We start from the raw sequence: 21,266 nt of genomic DNA, 5'->3' as shown, positions 1-21,266 counted from the left end.
ATCTCAATTCAATATGTCCCGTAATTATTTATGTGGTAAAGAAAATCTGTGTAATAAGTGTAGAATGAATATACATTATTATCCCACCCTAGTCGTGTCTGAAATTATTCGTTCGTATTTGGCTCAAAGCCACTTGCTGTAAATTTTTCTTTGTGGAAGCTTCACGTTAATTTCAAGTGAGTGAGATAAAATATTTCAACTCAAAACTGTGTCCAATTATTTCCCAGACGTAGTTTTGGTATTGAGGTCAAAGTCCACTTTGCCTTGCGTTCGCTATAGAAAGTGTTACATGTTTAGTCTGTGTCAGTTGTGTTTTTGCTTATGTCACATTCTTTATCCCGCCACTTTGTTTCCATGGTCACCGTCATTGTGAGTTAATTTGTCCCACCTGTGTCCTGTTAATCATCTGATTTACCATGTGTATTTAGTTCTCCCTCAGTGTTTGTCCGCCGACGTCTACTGGTGTTTGTGTGTTTCCTGAGAGTCTTTATCATTAAAGTTCCAGTTCAAAGTTCTCCTTCGTGAGTTTTGATATCAACATTAGTTTGTAACAGAAAGTGGTTAGTCAAGAAAGCGACGGTAGATTTGAAGTGTTTGCCCCTATCTGCTTGTTAAGTCGTTTCTGGGTCCAAGCCTCAAATCGTTTCACTTGAGAATGCCATCGACGGCTGTTTATTCATATTAATCATCAAACATTTTTAAAAGTGAAACATTTTAAATACTTACAGTCTACACAACAGTCTCTGTGCTCACAGTGTCACAGACATTAATATTTTAACGATTTATAAAAGATGAATCACTGTCTGGTCATCTGGAGGTTTGGTATGGAGATAAAGGTTATGATTATAATTTTTTTGTAGTATTACACCACATTGTGTGTGTATATTAGCACCGTTTGTTGTTTTTCTTGTGGTATGCGCTTGGACCCGGAAGCTCTGCCACGTGACATCACACTTAACAACCGGATAGCAGCGACTTTACTTTTGCATGTTCTGAAGACAGGGTGACCATACTCGATTAAGTTTCCCTCAGGACTTTTGTAAAAGCCTAAATATGACCACAACTCAGATTTGGTCATTTTAGAAGGCTGAAAAATCTCCCGGCGCTGTCACTGCCTTCTGCCATTACTTCTCATTCAAAAAAACAATGTTGCGCGCTCCGCCGGCGCCAGAATGATGCTGGCTGGACAGGATTTACCGCGAGTTTTCAAAATTGTGATAATCAAACATGGTTTTAATGATAATTCAAATTTAAACGATATTACTAAGCGTCAGTACATTTTATCGTGCTTTATCATGAAACAGGTAATCGTTCCATCCCTAATCCAGGTAACACAAATTCTCCAAAAAAAACCCACCAAAAAATGACCCAAAAGGCTCAGCCCAGAGAGTGAAGTAAAGTTAACCTATAGTACTTCGCCAGTTTTATTTGAAAGTTTTAATTAATCTGGGTGGTACTTTTATGGTGCTTTTAAAGCTTTAAAAGCTTTAATTTCCATTCATTGTAATTGTATGCAAAAGACCAGCCTGCAAAGTCTGCAAATTCCTCCTTTTGTGTGCTGTGGATAGTCAGTCATACAGGTTTGGAAAGAGTAACAGAATTCTCATTTTGGGATGAACTACTCTTTAAATTCTATTGATTTACTCATTTAAAGACACTAAAAGTACACCATACACAGCATACAGTGCTCATCTTGACTGGATACAGCTCTGATCCAAGGACGTCTGCAGCACAGATTTTACAATAATCCTCAGAAAGAGGTGGTCAGATATAGCGCAAGCTACTTTCAAACCACTCTAGCTGCCAGTCATCTAAAGACTATTCTCAAATAATGCATTTTCATATACACTGAGCTGCAGTAATGCCTTTGTTCAAGTACTTTAGTTCTTTCAAAACGCTTCATACCCAGCCGCATGTACTGTTAATTGTTCGTTAATCTTGTTCAGTCTGCTTTCAAATTCCAGTCTCAGTTTTTTATTTATTTTAAATGAATCATAATCTTATGCAAGTCTGGCAAAGAGTGTTAGGCCTTGAATTTAAGAGCATTATCTCCTTAGGTGCATGAAAATTGCAAGGAAATATTCAAATGTTTTCACAAGACAAAATATTGCGAATATAAAAATCATAGGTTAAAGTGAGATCCACATACCGCTCAAAATAAAGCAAATGAGTGACATAACGAGACCATCAAATAGGCTCTATCTGGCAGCAGTAAACACACTGACCTATATATCGCATATTGAAAAGTGATAAGGCAGAGACGGAAATAACAGACCATGAACATCTCATGAGAACCTGAAACCCCATGAGATTGAATTTGCAGTTTAAAATGTCACTTTATAAAAACTATCACACCTCAGCAGCAAGGCTGCAACAAGTCACTGCCAACAAGACCACATTTACAGAAATATAGGCTATTTGCTTATTGGTTGTTTATTTGAGATAATGCAAAAATTATATTTATGTATATTTTGTCCTGTTAAGTTTCTCTATTAGTTACTCCAGTTTATATAGGTTTATTTCAGGTTTTCGGTTCTCTCTATTGACAGCTGCTCAACTACCACTTTGACGCTTCAAAAAGTTCATAAAGAGATCATAAAACAAATCCATTTGAATTGAGCAGTTTAGTCTCATTTTTCTGAAAAGACTTGATCACTTTATATGATTAACAGATTTAATTTCGGCTTTTATTCACATATAAACATTAATCAGCAAACATAAACGCTCAACCTAGTCTACTTGACGCTGAGAACAAACCTCTTACGGAAGCTCAAACGTGCTGCGTAACACAAGACTGAACCTCATTGGTTCTTGCGGAAGCTCAAATGCGATGCGTAACACAAGACTGAACCTCATTGGTTCTTGTGGAAGCTCAAAAGTGCTGCTTAAAACGAGAATGAACCTCATTGGTTCTTGATTAAGCTCAAACGTGATGCGTAACACAAGATTGAACCTCATTAGTTCTTAAGGAAGCTCAAATGTGCTGCGTAACACAAGATTGAACCTCATTGGTTCTTGATGAAGCTCAAATGTGCTGCGTAACACAAGACTGAACCTCATTGGTTCTTGATGAAGCTCAAATGTGCTGCGTAACACAAGACTGAACCTCATAGGTTCTTGTGGAAGCTCAAAAGTGCTGCTTAAAAGGAGAATGAACCTCACTGGTTCTTGATTAAGCTCAAACCTGATGCGTAACACAAGATTGAACCTCATTGGTTCTTGATTAAGCTCAAATGTGCTGTGTAACACAAGAACGAACCTCATTAGTTCTTAAGGAAGCTCAAATGTGCTGTGTAACAAGAATGAACCTCATTGCTCTTAAGGAAGATCAAACGTGCTGCGTAACACAAGAATGAACCTCATTGGCTCTTAAGGAAGATCAAACGTGCTGCGTAACACAAGAATGAACCTCATTGGTTCTTGATGAAGCTCAAACGTACTGTGTAACATTGGTTCTTGCCCGTCAAGCGAACATCAGCTTGAGCTTCCATTTACGACAACTGATGTGTGAGTTGATGAATGTTTATATGTGAATTAAATCTGTTCATCATATAAAACGATCAATTCTTTTCAGAAAATATTGGAATAAACCGCTCAATTCATATGGATTAGTTTTATGATCTCTGTATGAACTTTTTGAAGCATCAAAGTGTCAGTTGCGTCGCTGTCTATGGAGGGACAGAAAGCTCTCAGATTCCATCAAAAAGATCTTCATTTGTTTTCCGAAGATGAACGAAAGTCTTACGGGTTTGGAACAACATGAGGGTAAACTACCCCTTTAAAGTAGTACTTGTTCACTGGCTTCTGACTGACTTTTTTGCAGAGTAAGAACTTTTTCTCCAGCCTCAGGAGAAAAGGCCATTTGGACTTTGATTTTACAATATATACGGCACCAAATGTAAGGTTATAGTGAGCACTGTCTGCACAGGCTATACAGAAATCATTAAGGAACAAATTTTCCCTAATGGGCGCCTCAGGAGGCCAGAGGTCAAATGGACAGAAATGTTGCCATGTTGGCTGTGCTGTTGTGAAGCAGATATCTGGAACAGAAGGTAACTGAGGTCAAAAACATTCTGTTCTTGTGTTTCTGCTTTAACAATATTACAACTGAAGCCAGAGATGAAGGGTTTGAAAACAGGCTAGGACATACAGTCCCAGAATGCATGGGGCCAGTTGAATTATCCATGTTCTACAATGGCATCGTTTTGCATTATTAAATTTTTTGTATTGTATTATTCATGTAATTTTTTGGTTAATCTTGCTTTCTCAGAACTTGTGCTTTTACTGGATGAGACGGAGAGAACTGCAGAGTCACATGAACGCACACGTCGTGCAGCAGTGCATAGAGGACCAACGGCCATGGTCAAGAATTTCGTTAAATAATACATTACATTACAGTTGATTTTTTACCAAACCCTATCATCGTACACCCCAGAACACTTGAAATATACACCAATCACTAATCAGGCATAACATTATGAACACCTTCCTATTATTGTGTTGGTCCCCCTTTTGCTGGCAGAACAGCCCTGACCTGTCGAGGCATGGACTCCACTAGACCCCTGAAGGGGTGCTGTGGTATCTGGCACCAAGATGTCCTAACAAGTCCTAAGTTGTGAGGTGGGGCCTCCATGGATTGGACTTTCGGCGGTTGACAGGGGTCAGCATGGGCACCCTGAGTGGTCTAACAGGTGCCGTGATGAAGAGATTAACACTGATTGTGTTATTCACTTCACCTGTCAGTGGTCATAATGTAATGCCTGATCCGTGCATGGCATATGTCGCATGGGATCATTCTGTGATACGTCCTTTTAAAAATGCTTGATGCTGGTTGCTTTTCACTGCCCTTATATGGACAAGCATGAGCAGAGTGTGTTAAAAAAAATATTCTAAGAGTATAGTCGCTGGATATTAAACTGAACAGCGTCCCTACTAAATTCTACGCCCTTGCATATTCAGATTTAATTAGAACAGCCCCCCTCACTGCGGTGTAGGAATGTATTATTGGCTGTTGACGGATGTAATCGGCCCAGTTGAATGTGCTTTTGCTGAATTTTTGCTGAAAATATTCTCAAATGGACTGATGGGACATTTTAGAGCCTGAAGGGATAGTTTATGAAATCCAATTAAGGCCATGCCTTAAGGAGGCGGGCCGGGGGAGTGGTGGTCACGCTCTAATCTCAATGTGCATTTTTCTTGAATAAATGTCTGCAGGTGGTGAGACAAGACTTCCCTTGTGTTTAGTGGAAGTGGCGTGGTCGGTTCAATCCCGCCCATAGGCGAAAAAGCAAGGAGTTCATTTAAAAGCTGCATAAGGAAAAAATCCTGCCGATCCCTACAGCATGGAGACTTGATCTACATGTTGTATTCGCAAATATTCACCTGTTGCCTAAGAATCAACATATTCAAATTAGCTGCCTCGCTCCTAGCAACGACGCTTTTTAGAAACAGGCGGCTAGCATACTGATTGGCTCCCTGCACTGAGCTTAGGTGAGTGTATATTTGAGAGGCTTCGGAGAGGGATGCGATTTGCATGTGCGGGCCATCCTCAGCCGGGCTCTAAAGACAGGTGCTCCACTGGCTGCTTTTCTATTACTACAACAATATAGCACTCCCCCATGGTGTCAGCTTCTGAAGACTATTCATCAGCGCCTTACAACCCTGCATTTTGTCAACAACACTTAGCAGTCAGCTCCCAAAGGGCTTTCTAGCATCAAGCTATTATTAATCTTGTTTGTTCCATTCTTTCTATTTTTTTTTCACTCCCTTCCCGGTACCACTGACACTCAATTCCCAGAGGTCCCAGCGATCCATGGATCAGTGTAATCAATGATTTATCTGCATGCAGATGGTGACTGCGACCGATGTAGGACATGCATGAGGGTTACGTTGCTGTCCTTCAGCTCTAATGGGTTCCTTGTTGTCTGTGATCCTTGTATCACTCAAAGATATAGTAGGGGAAACTGGGGTCAACTGTAACGCACACTACATTTCTTCAATCATGGATGACTTAGAGTTCAAACTAATATTTGTTTTATTTTTATGTTGTTGATAAAAATGAATACAAGATTTTGTCAAGTGGCTAATATAGCATAATCAGAAAGAGCTTTGTTTGTATAACAGCAATTTCTCCACTATACAATTAAAATGAATTGCATGCCATTTAGCAACACAAAGAATCCAGCTTTTATTAATATGACATTTTAATATCGATATCGCTTACTTCAATGTGCAACAAGTGTCTCATACCAGCCACAGAGTAACCTTATAACTTTTAACACTCTGAAATGTATTTTTAGTATGTTTGTTTTGACCAAGTAAAACAGTAGTAAAGTAGTAATTCAGCCATTTCATTTAAATGAAATAAAGAGAATTTAAGTGATCAAACGTAACTGTAACAAACTTGAAGTTCATGGAAAAATGTAATAAAAAAATATAATATAAAAATATAATAAACAAACAACAGAACGAAAGGAGCGGCAACGCCGACTGCGGCATGTAAGCATATTAAAAACAGCAACGTAAAATGTCCCAGGTAATAAAACTGTAATACATTAGCTCATCTATGAACATCATCTCAGCTTGAGTCCCGTCGGATTGCTTTCTATTCATCCCATGATTCCACGCCCATTCATTAAGCTATGCCTTTGTTATGGTTTTGAATAAGTGACCTTTAGGAGACGAAACTTTCATACTTTGCCTTTAAATTCAGTACTATAATCTATAGTCTAATTCTGCATATAATTTTGTCTGCGAATTTTGAAAGAAAACGTGAAAAAAGCTGCAGTTTTCTCTTCAAAGTTTCCCAACACAAAGTCATATTAGATACACAAAATTAAATTACTTATTTTTGCATAATTCTAAAAAAAAAAGTGGTATATTTGTCTATTTGCTGTGAAACATTTAATGTTTTTTTATTAAACTAAATATAAGAATAACTTTTATACTGTTAGTAATATTTCAAGATGAACACACTGGACTGAGGAAACTTAGGCTTACATAATAATTCATACATAATATATCAAATATGATACATCAGGCTTTTGAGGAATAAAAAAATATTAAAGAAGCACTACAGTTTCCAACATTGATAATAAATCAGCATATTGGAATGATTGGATCATGTTACACTGAAGACTAGAATAATGCCTGATAAAAGTTCAGTTTTACATCACCAAAATAGATTATATTTTAAAGTATATTAAAATAGAAAACCATTATTTTAAATGGTCATAATATTTCACAATATTCGTTTTTTCTGTATTTTTTATTCAAATAAATGCAGGCTTTGTTGTGAGCATGAGACTTCTTTCAAAAACATTAAAAATAGTAATGTGTAAGTAATGTTTTTGATCATTTTAAAATATAATAGGCCTTTACAAAATGTTGTTCACATGCTGTGCAGTAATACATGCATGCATGAGATCACAAGAACATTGTTTTCTGTTAAGAGTGGACATTGTATTAAAGGGTTAGTTCACCCAAAAATGAAAATTATGTAATTAATTACTCACCCTCATGTTGTTCGACACCCGTAAGACCTCCGTTCATCTTCGGAACACAAATGAAGATATTTTTGTTGAAAGCTGATGGCTAAGAAAGGCTTCAGATAGGCCTCCATTGGCATTCAGTACATTTACACTCCCAAGACCCATAAAAGGCACTTAAAACGTTGTTACAAAGTCCATCTCACCACAGTGACTCTACAATAATTTTACGATGCGACGACAATAGTTTTTGTGCGCAAAAAAAAATCTAAATAACGCCTTTATCCAACTTGTTCTTGTCTTCCGTGTGTACCTCTGCCGTGAACTCACGAAGCTCCACAACGCATGCGCGAGAATATTAAGCAGATCCGGCGTTCGGACACATGACCCAGAAGCGATTTGTTTACAAGCAGAGGAAGACGCGCATTTCAAAGCTGTTGAATTCTACATTGGTTTAGGTCTCGGCGTAGTGCTCAAAATGGGGCTAAAGTGTGCATTTCATGGATTCCCGAACGCCGGCGCTACGTCATATTCTCGCCCATGCGTCGTGGTGCTTCGTGAGTTCACGGCAGAGGCCAAAACGGAAGACAAGAACAAGCTGAATAAAGTCGTTATTTTGATTTTTTTTTTAGCACAAAAACTTTTGTCGTCGCTTCGTAAAATTATTGTAGAGCCACTGTGGTGAGATGGACTTTGTAACGACGTTTTAAGTGCCTTTTATGGGTCTTGTGAGTGTAAATGTACTGAATGCCAATGGAGGCCTATCTGAAGCCTTTCTCAGCCATCAGCTTTCAACAAAAATATCTTAATTTGTGTTCCGAATATGAACGGAGGTCTTACGGGTGTCGAAAGACATGAGGGTGAGTAATTAATGACAGAATTTTCATTTTTGGGTGAACTAACCCTTTAAGGCTAACACAATAGTTGATCTATGATCCTGTTATCAGTATCCTCGCAGTCGCAGATGTTTTTTTTCTTCTTCACCAAACACCTTGGAAATGTCAGGTATGTTGTTTACTTATCTCTTTGAACAGGATTTTTTTCCAGGTATAACTGTGTACTCAAAATGTGCCTTTGGCTCTCACTTTATATTGTAAACTATATTCTAAATAAACTACAAAAAATATAAATTTCTTTTGTCCTGTTTTGTCCTCATATTCTTTCTTGTAGTTCCCTCTCACATATCTGACTCAAAGGCTCATTCATTATGCAGATCTTTTGTCTTCTCAGCTGTGAATCACAGCATTATTTATGATCGTTCATGCCTCTTCTCTTATGGGCTTTGTAAACAAATGTTTACTGTGTATTTTGTGGCCTTATTTCAGTGACTTATTTTTTTGTTTTTTAAAAAAACGTGCATAAATGAAATTCCCTCAAAAATACAAGCATGTACATACATGTTGCTCACATATTATGGTAGTCCAGTTTGTGCTGAATACAGTGTAATGACACTTTTGCCATTAATGTTTATAAGCAACTGAAAAAAATCACAAAGGTCAGAGCATGTCAAAACTTCTCATCACTGCCCCAAAACTGGCTCATCACTGCATCATTCAAGCATCATTGTATTGCGTTGCATTATATGTTTTGCCCCAACAATAAAAACTACAGAGCTTTGATTATAAAACTAAGCATTTAAATTCATCTTACTAAGACATATTATTGGGCGATAGAAGTAACAACTGATATTTAAAAGCATTGTATCATCTAAGTTTGCTATACTATTATAAAGATCACATTGATTTACATTACAAGTAGGGCTGTAATCAACCAAAGAAAATCTTGGTCGACTGAAGTCCTGAAATTTTCGACTAAAAATCGACTAAAATAACGTTAGGAAAAAAAAAACTTAAATGAATAAGCTGCACACTGTGCGCAGTACTTGGTAGCCTTGTTGTCTCCCTAAATTAATTATAAATAAACATAAAAAACTAGTAGGCTATTTGCTGTATATTAAATAGTTTTTGAGCTGATTATTTTGCACTGAAATGAGTCTGACACACGAGTCTGTCGGCTCTGACAGCGTCGCATCGCATGCACCTGCGCAATATCATAGACTATGACTTCCGAAAATATGGCACTATGTGTTGTCAACTAGATATCATCACAAGAACTTTTGAGGAATATGCAACATAATTTAGACAATTGTTTTTGTCATATGTATTATAATAACTGACAGACACTCATTTCAGCCGCTCTGTGCAGCTCAAACATATGAGCTCAGCTTCGCGGCTGAGACACGAATAGACTATTAACTTAAAGCTTTTACTCTTAAACACAAAAGGCACGTCCTCTTTAATAAAAAAGGAATATTTATTAAACAAGCCAGATCAAGAGCAGAAAAAACGCTCTCACAATTAAATAAATAATATACAAGAAAACTAGCCTTCTTCAATCTGTCTCTCTCGCCAGCGGGTTGGGCTAATCCAAAATAAGTGAAACAATGGGGGTGTTCTGAAGGCAGACTGTTACCTGTGAAACAGGGGTGCTCTGAAAACACCCCCATTAGCAATTAGTGCTTTCCACCTGATGAAATGAACGCGGCGCGGCAAAACTAATGAAATTAACGTGGCTCGGCAAAACTGATGAAATGAACGCGGCAAAACTGACAGTACAGATCCACTAATAGCGCGGTGTTGTGACGCTTCCCCTCATGTGTATGTTGATGGGCGTTCCTCAAGTTTACCACTTTGGGTGTACGTTTGAGCCAGCGGGGAATGAAACACAAAGGACCAGTGAGAGACTTCTCTTCGCCAGTGGGTTGGGCTAATCCAAAAGAAGTGAAAACAATGGGGGTGTTCTGAAGGCAGACTGTTACCTGTGAAACAGGCGTGCTCTCAAAACACCCCCATTAGCAATTAGTGCTTTCCACCTGACGAAATGAACGCGGCGCGGCAAAACTGATTAAATGAACGCAGCAAAACTGATTAAATGAACGCGGCAAAAAATCGACCAATCAGAATTTTGGTCGAGCCAGAACGTATCGACCAATAATCGACTAATCGACTGGGAGATTACAGCCCTAATTACAAGCCATCAGATTTTCAATTTATGGCAATGTTTTGGCCATATAAATATCAGCAGTTGCATCAGAATGCATATTGCGGAGTTTGGGACTTTTAAATATTTAGTCTAAAGGCTCAATACATTATTTTATTTAAAAAAAAATAGATTTCATATGTCAGGCTTTAAAGGGTTAAAAGAACCTGGTGCGCTGATAAGCTTACAGTGTTTTGCATTTCTATATAATAAAACTGACTGAAAGCTGATATTTACATGATGACACATTGAAGACATTCTAAAGTGAACAGTAATTTCCTGGAGCACTATCTAATGTAAAAACATTCTCAGACAACATGTTGGATGGCTGAATATGTGTATTCATTTTTTCAGCATTCATCTCAACAAGAATAGTAAGCTATACCTCGGCACATAATGCAGTCAGCATTATCCACCCGTTGCAGTTGCCATTTGAATACACCGACTTAATTTAAATATATTTGAATAATACATTCCATGTACACATTTGATTTGCTGCTTTTACAGTGGAGGGAAAAAAACAGAATCCACAGGCTCATGGATAAAATTGGTTTTCAGGTTCATTATAGTTTGCCTGTCACATCACTGTAAAATTAATAATGTGTATAATGTAGTTTTCGTATTGTTTATTATTCCGAACCCGCAGAACTTACAATACACAAAGGAGGAACTGATCAAATGTGAGACAAGACAATTTGTTGATTAAACTTAATTTTACAGCTAACACAGAATGAATGTGTGATTCTAAAAACAGTTGTATGTACTAGAAAAGCCTCTAAAATGTGTGAAAAAATAAGCACCCAAATACATTATAATTCTCTGCAAGAAGCAGACTTTGCATCAGATTATTCAAATTGTTCCATTCCTGTGTCTTACAAATACATTTAAGGAATGGTCCACTCAAAAATGAAAGTCCCCCGCTTGTTGTTCCAAACATGTATGACTTTCTTTCTTCAATGGAACTCAAAACAAAATGTTTAGCAGGATGTTGATTCTGCTTTTTCCCATACAAAATAACCAAAAGCAGCAAATAATTGCAGAATTGTTGGGCTTTTCTTCACACAAAAGCAATCGTATGGCATAAAATAAATAAATAAAACATCATGCCTAAAACATATGCAAAAGATATTGGTTTTGATATTACATGAGGGCAGTGCTGAGTAGATACTTCCGAATTAAAGTCTGTTACCGATTACAAATTGACAAAATAAATGGTAGTAAGTAACGCAACATTACACATTTTAGGTCATATAATCAGACTACTTTGATTATTTTTAGATCCCTTTTGACCTAACTCAAAAAATCACACTGGATCGAATAGGATAATATTGTACCATATTGATTAAAAAAAATACAAAGAGAAAGAAAATAAATTACATTTTTTGTTATCAACAACAAAAAGTGATTTAAACACTACATGATGACAATGTTTCCCAAACTGGGGTTCGTGAAAGAACTGCTGGGAGTTTGTGAGTTTAATGTAGGGATGGGCATTTTTGTCAATTTCTCATTTCGATCATCAATAGGTCTCAAAAACGAGTACTCGAGTACCCGGGGGTGGGGCATGTGCAGGGGGCGGGGCATGTCCGTCATTGAGATAATGAAAATACTGTTATGAAAATGGTTGTTGACAAACGGGTATATGAAAACATGAACATATAAAACAAAAAATAACTGCTAGATTATGATGCATAAATGTCTTTGAAAAAGAAACATCTTTATAAAATGACGTCTCAATAACCAAGTCAATAATATCGAGCATTGACTTTGAGCTGAAACTGTGAAATAACACCACCCTGCAGAGCTTGCTAGCTGGTTAATAAACTCAACCAAACGCACCCTATATCAATATTAATATGAAGATTAATAGGAACCTATTACAACTTAAATCAACACAAAAGAACGTGAATGCGCACGTGAACTTCAGCGTGCTATATTTTACAGGGTATGGTTTGAAACGGAACATTTTGAATGCGCGCTTCCCTTAAAGGGTTAGTTCACCCAAAAATGAAAATTCTGTCATTAATTACTTACCCTCATGTCGTTGGACACTCGTAAGACCTCCGTTCATATTCGGAACAGAAATGAAGATATTTCAGTTGAAATCTGATGGCTCTGAAAGGCCTCCATTGGCACAATGCACGGTTCACTCTCAAGACCCATAAAAGGTACTAAAGACGTCGTTACAAAGTCCATCTCACTACAGTGGTTCTACAATAACTTTATGGAGTGACGAGAATAGTTTTTGTGCGCAAAAAAACCCTAAATAACGACTTATATAGTGATGACGATTTCAAAACACGGCATCATGAAGCTTCGAAGCGAATTTTCATTTTGGTGCATCACTAATGCTTTTCTTTCTCTCTTTTTTAGAAAGGAACATTTAAAACATGAAATAGAAGAATCAATAAGAATCAATAAATTATGATTTGCTGCTATCGTGTGAATAATATCTAATCATGTAAGCAATAATAAAGTAACTGTAGTCTGATTACGAGTATTTTAAAATGCACTGGAAAAAATAAGTAAAAATTGACTTAATTTTTCTTTTGCAAGATTTGCACGCATATTTTTTAAGTAAATTTCACACATGGAATTAAGTAAACTCTACTTAACTAAGTTAAGTCAAATTAACAAAGAAAATAAGTCATTTTAACTTGGCCAGTAAAATGTTGAGTTATTTCAACTTGTTTGAGTAAAAAAAATTGCAAATGAAACTTCAACTAATATAACACTGAATAAAATAACGCTTTTAAAGTATATGCTTAGAAACATATAAGTAAATAATACAATAGATCTTGTGTAAACTCCATATCTTCATAAAAGTAAACTCCCACCGGAGCACAGATACCTCACTTGGTACACAATACTCAGTGATGGTAACATTCGATGGATCGTGTTTGAGTATAGAAAACGAACTCTAAAAGTCAGAAAAATGGCAAGTTACTAACCCTAACAACAAAAGCAATGATAAAAAGCAGTGTAAATAGAGCTAGAAAATAGGGGTGTTTCTTCGATGCAGACGAGGACGATTCGCTATCGGTTCAGTAATAGACCATAACCGTTTATAATGTACAGATTATTTTCTGACGTCATTTGTCATGTACGTGCTTTGTCGCGGTAGCATACAATGGCAGAGGGAAGCGAGACGCGAGTGCAAGTAACTAAAATGCTCCAACTACTTAAAAAGCAGACATCTGGGCACATTTCGGCTTTTATGAACAACCTGGTAAGCACGACCTGGAGAACACGCGCGCTGTGTGTAAATCAAAGCTATTATAAACGATTTAATTTACATTTGGCCGCATAAATGTATCTCCGCAAAACGGATATAAATCCAATCTTCATTTCCTGCACTATTTGCAGATTTAATGGAGTTCACATCACCGAAAACAACAAATATGCATTTTATTAATCATCAGCTCATTTCAAAATCAAAGACTGCAATAGGAGAGAGTGCGGCAACAGCACTGGTAAGATCATTCAGTTGTGTGTTGAGCACCTATAACTTTACTTTCAGTAGTTTGTGCGTTAGCTTGATGAAGAGATACGCAGCTGCTCGTCTACGGCGATGCGTGCTTCAGCAGTGCTGTCATATCTGGCTAGGTCATATAGCCCATAACACGCTCTCACACTTACATTTTTTTAGCATTGTTGCGAGCAGGGCTTGACATTAACTTTTTTGCTCACCAGCCACTGCGGCTAGTGGTTTACAAAAGTTACTAGCCACTCAGCATTTTCACTGGCCACAATTTTACTACTTGGAAATTACATTTTATATGATTAAAGTTGACTTTGGCATGCTTAAAGAGCACCTATCATGGAATTTTGAAATTTACCTTTCATGTAGTGTGTAACATAGATCTAAGTGAACAAAAACATCCTGTGATAGCTTGAAATATGACAGTGCACCGTATATATAGTTATTTTCTTTCAAAAGTAAGAGTCGACTCGGAGTCATTTTTAAGAATCGTTAGAAGACCGAAGCTTTTTCTCTGACTAGATGACGTCAACTTGTCAAGTTATTTGAATACGATACGCCCACTTATTGCGCTCCAAGACGCCAGTGAAAACTAGAAAACATCATGGCGACGAGACGCTGTGTTCTGAAGTGCCACTCAAAAGCAAACTTCTTTCATCTGCCCAAGGATGAGCATTTGAAGACTAAGTGGCTTGAAGACAAACCATACATCGTCGCGATTGTGTGTTTATTAGTCGTCAAATGTATGTTTCGCGATCTCAGGAAGCTTTTATTATGGACTTCTATTATGGCACATGGTTCTTCTTCGTCTGTCTGTACCATACATGGACTACATGTGCACAGAGCGCCATCCGGCTGCCAGTATGAATTGAAAACAACACATAAGAGACTCAATCGCTCATGATTAGGCTATAACTGCCCATTTTGAGGAAGTATTGAATAAAAAATACTCCTCTGTTTAGAAATTTGACACAGACATATGAGAATCTATCAATATGTCTCCTCATCTGCACACTTTTGAACTAAAAGCCCTGAGGGATGTTGATTTGTCGCGAGTCTTCGTGAGGAGAATAGAGGAGTTTTTTTATGAATGAGATCAGCTGAGGCTCATATTACAATCAAACAGTACCGACGCGGTTTTCATATTCATAACTCCTGACACATATTAACAAATTACTGTCACTATAAGACTTTGATGGGCGTTCCGTTTCCGAGAATATCTGCACAGACTAAACCAATCACAACTGACTGGGTCATCGGACCAATCACCGCAGATTAGCGTCACGTAAAGGCGGGGTTTTGAAAAGTGAATCACTAAAGGAATCATTTGAGAATCGCTGTCAAAACAGGTAAAAATAAATGCATATTATAAGAAAACTAAAGTCTTTTTTGTCATTGCATGCATGCAAAACTGTTGTTGGGGACTTCTAAAACAATATTTGGAACATTTTAAATGCCATGATAGGTGCTCTTTAAATTACTTGATTTTGAGTCATTTTACTTGATTTAGAAGATTTAAAACCCTTTCAAACTTTCAATGCAGAGTGACCACTCAAATCAAGACTACAGTGTATATCAGCTGGTGTGCAGGGTTGGCAAGGGGTGGGCAATCTGGCTAATATTAAATTTTTTATATACAAGTTATTTTTGTTAGGCTATATAAAAGAACAAAGACGCAAATTACAAAAACAATAGTACATTTCTTTAAAAAAGATAAAGATACAGTAGGTTTATTTAATATGTATACATTTATTTAACACCTGTAGTTGTTTGATTAACATTAATGACATTGTAACGAGTATGAAAACAGCGTGGTCCCTTTAAGAGTGCGCGCTCCCTGTTGAACTGCCTGCGTTTTGTGTGTGTGCGCCCTGCGCCTCGAGCACCCATGTGTGCGGATTATTTTCTGTTGCTAACATTTAGTTATTTTGTTTTATTAAGTAATGCTGTGGACGGAATGGAGTTTGTGACGCACTCTTGTGAGAGTTTTGCAGGGAATAAAGTGTGAGCTGTTTAATGTTGATCGCCTCCGTGTTTGCATCAACTCCAGTTACGTTAAGTGAGCTATCCCTATTTTCATTCATACACAACACGTTACAATGTAGTATTCTGACACATATCCAGTTATTACCCACCTGTTTACGTACACTTAAGCCATAACTGACTGTGTTCATTCGAGATAATCCACAAGACGGAAATTGAAATCTGTGTGCGCGTGTATTGACTATTTAGGCGCAAGGAGAACTGATCACGTGTGCGACAGAGAGAGAGCGCTTCTGTTGTGTGTCATTCAGCGCGATTCTGCCTATCCCGATAAAGAATTGTAATTGAATTGTAATTTTGTGAATTGTAATATTTTGTGATACAACGGTCTTGGCATTTCATTTGGCTGTAGGCTGAAATTATATTCAACCCGCCAAAGTGGCTAGTGGGAGTGGCTGCCTTACCCGCCACAGCTGAAATCTACCCGCATTGGCGGGTTGGCGGGTGTAAATGTCAAGCCCTGGTTGCGAGGAGTAAAATGTACATATGTGGTTTCAACAACCAGATGCATTTAGACTTTAGTTTTGACTGTAATGCGGCCCAGACCACCTCCTGAAGTAGCTTTTAGTATTTTGTGTATTTGTTCTAAATGCTCCTGTTGTCTTCTGTGCCCAGACTTGAGTTTTGTTTGATACATTCGAGAAGCGTGTTTTCTTTGAGCAGGTAAAATTAAAGGTTCAGTTCATAAACTGACTGAAAAAATGGGAGGATGCAGTGCATCGTCAATTTATTGTGATGCATCGTGATATCGAATTGAACCAAATCGATGGAATGATAATCGTAATCGAACCGAACCGTGAGACCAGTGTAGGTTCACACCCCTACTAGAAAACAAAAATCAACCTTATTAATTATTAAAGCGCCAGTGCATGATGGGAACAAAGGTTGAGTAGCTTTACTTAATTTTATAATGTTGATATTTACACTTTAAAGTCTACAAGCTTGAACTTTTTTTTAATGTCGAAATCAAGTTTTTGATCTACTTCACCACAGAAACATTTGTATCAGTGTGTAATATAATCTAATAACAAGCATAATTTTTGGAATCTTTTGACTTTATCAGTTACTATACCCAGCACATCATGAGAGTAAATGGCAGATTTTTTATTTTTGCGTGAACTGTCCCTTTAAGTACAGGCTCCACCACTCCAACATGAACGACACACTTAAATAATTAATGGAAACTATTGACAATAATTCTCAATTTCTTTCCTATACAGCAATGCACATATCGCAAGCTGAATGCAAATTCACAGCAGAGGTTCAAGCTGTCGCAATGTTCCATTAAACTCTAAGCCCATCAAGGCACAAGGCTTTCTGAGAGTCAGTACTTCTAGTGAGGACTTTAATTACAGTATTATGGGGGGAAAGCAGTTCTGATGGTCTGATCTAAAGGGTAGAATATGACAAAAAGCCCACGATAATTAAAATGCCTCAGAGAGAGCTCTTGTGCATGTACATTTAGGTTCTTGACAGATGCTGTCGTCTCAGCTTAATGGTTTATTTGAATTAGAGAAATACTGTAAAGTTGTAGTGCTACATAGGAGTACCTCTATTGAAATAAAAGCAATTAACGTGGATGTGGACATCATTATCTGTAATGGGCACAATAACAACCATCAAGAGGCCTTTATTGAAATCAAAATTGCAGAAAAGCAAAAGCAAATAAACCCAATGCATAATGGGACATTTCCACTTCTGTAGCCTTTCATGTCCTTCTGTTCTTAGATTCTATTATAGATCATTATTGACGGAAATATGCATGATATGCAGATTAATTAATGAAATGAATCACAATTATTTGCTTTGTTATCATTGCAGAATATTTACAGGTCAGACTCAGAGGGAATGATTGCAAACTTTCCAGTCACATCATATTTTATCACATTTTTTGTAACCGACCACACTAAAATGAAGATGTTAAAAACCCTAATCTTAATAAAAACACCTCAGTATATTTTTATCAAGTCTGACGACCAACAAATCACGATGTTGTGTCACTCCGGGTTGGGGAACATTCCCGGCTGACCCTACACCTCTTACTGGGCTGCTAAATAAAAACCAAAGACTCGTTATCAATCTGCACTTAATTAGTCTCCTTCACACAAAATCTGGCATGACAGATTGTGATGGGTAATTATGCATGCTGATGAACAAATATCACGCATGCCAAGATATGAGGAGACAGAGGAGCATGTCTGTGTATGAGACAACTCAATGAGAGAGCGACACGACACAAGGATCTCACAATGAATGGCCTATTCTCACAGTTTGCTTCGCGAACGCTCCAAAGAATAAAATGTCTTCATAGGCTTTCATCAAAATAGAATAACTTGCTTAACCTTTGAAAATACTTTCTGGTTTGGATGATAACACCTAGGCTGTATAATGTATTGAATAATTTTATGACAAACTAGCAAATAACGGCAGAAGCGCTACCATTGGGATACATCACAATGCTCAAGGGCAAACTTGACCTTCAATCACCACGTCCATGTCAAAAAGGCTTTTGCACTAAAATGGAACAAAACTGCTTTCATAACATAGTTGAGAATAATCTTTATACAAAGTTTGGATAAGGAAAAGCTTGAAACCTACAAATTGATTAGCGTATATAAAAAAAAAGATTGCTTTTGCCTATATTTTTTCTTTCATTTGAATTTTCTTAATAAATGGGTCCTTTATGCAGTGATTTAATCAATGTCAAGTTAACCTACATTAACCTGGCAGCAATATATGTTGGTATATCATGGTGAAACAAATAGGTTGAACTGAATGATTCAACGACTCAAAGACAGTCAGAATGTTTCAGAATGAATCAAAATTTGTTGATGAAATTCTCATGAATAGGTAGTTATTTTGAATAAGTAATTACTTCACAGCCACTAAAAAAGTAAGTTCTATACAGTAGGAATGTGTAGAATAAATGTAATTTGGACATGCTACATTTGCCATTAGTTGTCATTATCATGGGACCTTGTCGCTTCACTGCCATTCACAAACTCTCCTGTAAGGCCCGCTAAAATCGCTCCAATGGAGGCTAACAACCCGCGGGTGAAGGTCGCAGCGCTTTCGGTATTTTCAGCTGGGCAAAAGGATTTAATTCCAATTCCTCTTTATCTGACTCCATTTATCATAATCTCGAATTTAGGTTAGAATGCCAATTGGTTATTTGGTCTTTTATATTTAATGCTTAACCACAAATTTAATTATTCTGTTTAACCCTTTGTTGAAATTACACCCGTTCATAATCTAATGCAAGTTTTTTTATAGTCCTTTTTATAGAATTTTGCATCGCTGCTGTTTATCTATCACACAACTGCAAATTATAGGCTAATAAATAGGTAAACACACACTTCAAGAACTCACAGGCGCGAGCCGCGCGACATACATGAGACAGCCTGACACCAATTGCCAAACACAGCTGTCAATCAAATCACATTTTTATTTTGGTATTTGAGATGTTATAATACTTTTGTAATTACTTTAAAATAATTTAACTGTTATTTAATAAATATTATTATAATTGTATAATAAACTGGGGGGGCCTAGTCATCATAGTGGGCGGGCCTGTGCCCGTCAGGCCCGTCCAATGGCTACGCCCCTGCGCTGAGCATCTATAGGAGACGCTCAGCGTTATGAGCTGAACGATGTAAAAGTTTGCGCCCTGACCCTCATGCAACACCTCCTTATATTCTTAGACCAAGACAGAAACCTCTTTCAAACGGAAAGAAGTGTTTGCAATGGGAATTTACGATCACTGTCCCATATGCCTGTATTGGCAGCAGGAGGTTGGCCATTTGGCCGAAGCCACACCCAACGTAATAAGCAAAATATCTCTAAACTCTTAAAACCTTTATTAATTTTTGGTTTACTTCTGTGGGGATGAGATCTTTGTACCAGTCGCAGACATTTCAAACAATATCAAACATGTATAATACTGTATAGTGAGAATTCACATTAAACCATATAGATTTTGGGTGAATTCTGGAGGAAGGATGGGGGAAGATTCAGGTGAAAGGAAAGGCATGTAAATTAAAGGCATTCTCGGATGATTCAAGCAGTGCGACGTCGTCTCGGATGGGAGTGCTAACTGTATGAGTGAGTTCAGATGCAAATTTATTTTATTTCCTCAGAGCGTCGTCCTTGTTCCTCAACCAGACATTCTGGCACATGCAAGTGTTTCTTGTCTTGCACTCCCATGGCCTCATTGGATAATAAAGTGTCTATCGTAATTGTATGCAATGCACACTTCAGAATCTTGCCGGAAGCAGTAGGTCATCCAGGATTGTTTTGCCTACTCTTTTATACTGAGAATTCGGACATACATGGTCTGAAGCGCATGGCGCAAGTGCACTTAGGGCGTGTCCGAGTCCACTTTTGCTAGTTTAACAATGGGAAAAATGGTTGGCATGCCCGGCACGTGGTCTAGAAGGTTTGTCCCTACCTATTCTTTTTAATGAGTCATGGGTGTGTTTTGGGCGTAACATGCAATAAACCAATTAAAGTCTCATCTCCCATTCCCTTTAAAAGCCAGTTGTGCTTGCACCATGGCGGATTCGTTATTTACATGGCGGAATTAAGACACAATCAACCTGAGGACTCAGTTTAAATACATGTGTGTATTGGCACGATTGGTCGAATAACTAGGCAATTTCATTCATCATTACTCCAAATAGGTAGGTAAATTTTGATACATCCAATGACTATCCAATATGCCATTTTATATTTATGTACACAATAACAATCTTTTACATTTTCATCTTTTAATTTTTCATATTTAAAAAATGTGTGTGTGCTGCTGCGCGTCGCTGTGAGTGTAATAAGCAGTGTGTACATGCGTTGTGGACCCGCCTATAATGCATATTACTAACGCGCTTATTAAATAACAAAAAAAATACTGCTCTATTGACTTCAGACCAGGTTGGTCAATGGTGCTGTCTATTTCAGTTGCTTCAAAATAGCAACACGCCAAAAATGTGCCTGAACACACCTCGTTTTCAGACCAGCACGCCCATGTGCGAACAAATGTGCGCGAGTGTATTTGTTATTTAAACAACGTGGCGCTGGATGTGAAAATGATAACTGTGTCATCGCATTGCGCCGGGTGTATGATAGGGCCCAAAGTGTTGAATTCACTTGTCACCACCTACTGGAATAACAATGTAATTGGCAGAAAGACACAGTAAAAATTGTCACCACTAATGCACTGATTA

The sequence above is a fragment of the Gobio gobio genome (genome assembly GCF_949357685.1).
Source record: "Gobio gobio genome assembly, chromosome: 17".
NCBI lineage: Eukaryota > Metazoa > Chordata > Actinopteri > Cypriniformes > Gobionidae > Gobio > Gobio gobio.
This window is presented reverse-complemented; position numbering follows the sequence as displayed.